The sequence below is a fragment of the Nannospalax galili genome, unplaced genomic scaffold, assembly GCF_000622305.1.
Source record: "Nannospalax galili isolate Female #2095 unplaced genomic scaffold, S.galili_v1.0 scaffold3, whole genome shotgun sequence".
Taxonomy (NCBI): Eukaryota; Metazoa; Chordata; class Mammalia; order Rodentia; family Spalacidae; genus Nannospalax; species Nannospalax galili.
Genome location: NW_008351466.1, coordinates 1,772,400 through 1,774,974, shown reverse-complemented (window position 1 = coordinate 1,774,974; position 2,575 = coordinate 1,772,400). Strand labels below are relative to the sequence as shown.

The 2,575-nt window shown below is 42.6% G+C and overlaps 1 pseudogene; it reads right to left on the bottom strand.

Moving 5' to 3' along the window:
* Positions 1 to 225: 225 nt before the first annotated feature.
* LOC103746229 lies at positions 226 to 1,134 on the bottom strand (annotated as a pseudogene).
* Positions 1,135 to 2,575: the final 1,441 nt, after the last annotated feature.

Below are 2,575 nucleotides of genomic sequence, written 5' to 3'. Positions count from 1 at the left end.
ATGCACAGAGTATAAACATATACCAAGGGAACAGACAACTGGAACACAAAGTCAAAAATGAGTAACAAGTTCCACAATCCATACCTGATATCAGATGCGAACTTTAAGGACAAATTTCTTTTCAAAGGCTTCTTTCAGTTTCATAAGTCTGTCATGAGGTGTGTACATTTGCCAGGGCAAACTGATGCTTCAGAGTCAGCTCATGGAGCGATGTCTGGCTCCTGCTCAGTCCATCCAGAGGCATATGCAGTGGACAATAGAGGGGCCCAACTCATCATACTCCTGCCTGCTGATGCATATCTGCTGGAAGGTGTATCTCAAAACCAGGATGGAGCCACTTACTGAGAATGTGTGCTCAGGGGAAGCAATGATCCCGGGCTTCATTATGCCAGGACTGTGATCTCTTTTTGCATCCTGTCAGCAATGCCTGGGTGCATAGTGGTGCCACCAGATAGCATACTGTGTTGGTATACAGATTCTTGTAGATGTCCTTATCATACTTCATGATGTAACTGAAGGAGATCTGCAGATGCCACAGAACCCCATTCCTATGCAGGAGGGCCATAACTGGACTCTAGACATGGAAACTGCTCATTGCCAATGGAGATCACCTGCTCATCAAGCACCTCGTAGCCCTTCTCCAGGTTTGAGGGGGAGGCAGCAGTGGTGATTCCTTGCTCCAAGTCCAAGGCAACGTGGCTCGACTTTTCCTGGTGATATAGGAACAATTTCCTTCTCAGTAGTAATGGTGACGTTGTAGCTTTGCTCTGTGGGGATCTTTATGAGGCAGTCTGTCACACCACAGCCATCCAGTTCCAGATGCAAGATGAAATACAGAAGGGCATAGCCCTGGTAGATCAGCACTGTATGTGTCACTCCATTGCCAGAGTCCATGAAAATGGTAAGGGTGCACCCAGAGGCATGCAGGCACAGTATGCCCAGAATGACTGAGGTACAGAAGGTCTCAAACATGATTTGCATCACCTTCTTACTGTTGGACTTTGGGTTCAGGGGAGCCTTACTCAGCAGGACGAGGTATTCCATGGGGATCATGTGCATCTCACTGCAGATCATATAGTACCTAGTCTTGTCCATATCCCAGTTGGTAACCATGCTGTGTTCAATTAGATTACATCAGAGCCAGGATGCCTCACTTGTTCTGTGAGCCAGGATGCCTCACTTGTTCTGTGCTTCGTGGTCCATATTGAAGTCCTTCTGGCCCATGTTCATTGTGATGCTCTAATAATATCAAGAGTTTCCAATAATGGAGGGGAATATGTGCAGCTTTGCATATGCCAGAGCTACTGCCAATGAAAAACATTGCAGTTTCTTCTTCCATTGTGATCCACAGAGGATGGAGCAACCAAGCAATGAGAAGACAGAGTAGCAGCCTGAGTGAGTCATTAATGATGTTTAAGTGCCCACTATTTGCTGGAGGATGAGAATAGAATTAATAGATAATAACAGGCATGGTTCTTACTATGATCTAGAGGTTGAAATTAGCACTCAAGTGGAAAACACTTAAGATCAAGACAGCTTCAGTTTTAGCTATGTATGTATGGATGGGGATAAATACCTTAATTCCCTTGTCTTACAATTGTATCACGATGCTACCAAACTGATCAGGATGTAGCAAGGGTTCAAGGAGGTAATATAAATGACTTTTGGAGCAAAGCGCCTGAAGTTATAAAAATTGCTCCTATTTTCTTGCACTAATCCTTCTGGAAAAAATAATAGTTGCTGGTAATACAAAATATGTGCAGCTTTTACTAAGTGTCCAGCACTATTCTAAGTATCTTACACCTATTATCTAACTCAATCCTATCTACAATACAATAAGCCAGGCCTGGTGACACAGTTTTATAATCCCAGCCACTTAGGAAATTGAGACAGGTGGATTGTAAATTCAAGGACTGCCTGAGCTATACAGTGAGTTCAGTGCTAGCCTGGGCAACTTAAAGAGACCTTGCAACAAAATAGAAAGTAAAATGAGGGCTGAAGATGTAGCTCAGTGCTTGCCAAGAATGTGCAAAGCCCTGGATTTCACCCCAGTACTGAAAACCATAAAAAAATCACCTAATTATCCCTATCTCCATTTCAAGAAGAGGAAATTGAGGATCAAATTAACCAACTTTCTCAAAGTTGCTGAGGATTTGAAGCCAGGCAGTCTAGCATCAAAATCTGTTTTGGGTTTTTGTTTGGTTATGTTCTGTTTTGTTCTGTTTTTGTGATAGTAAGAATTGAACCCAGGACCTCATGCACGTTAGACCAGAGTTTGTATTTTGAGCAATTGTTTCAGCCTTGCAAATATCTCTATAGCATAGCCCTCTTTCTTTCATTTCTTATGACCAATTTATCTTTGTCTTCATCCACTGAACAGACATCTATTGAAAATCTAAAAAGTGCCATGAGTCCTAGATTGAGTGCCATAGCATTGAAAAGATGAAGTCCCTGCCACCGTGAAGAGAATATGGTGGGGGAACCATGTGAAGAAAGACAAAAGACACGAAAGTCATCCAAAACATAGCATCATGTAGTCATATGTGTTTTGGAGAAAATAAAAGAGGTGAGTCTT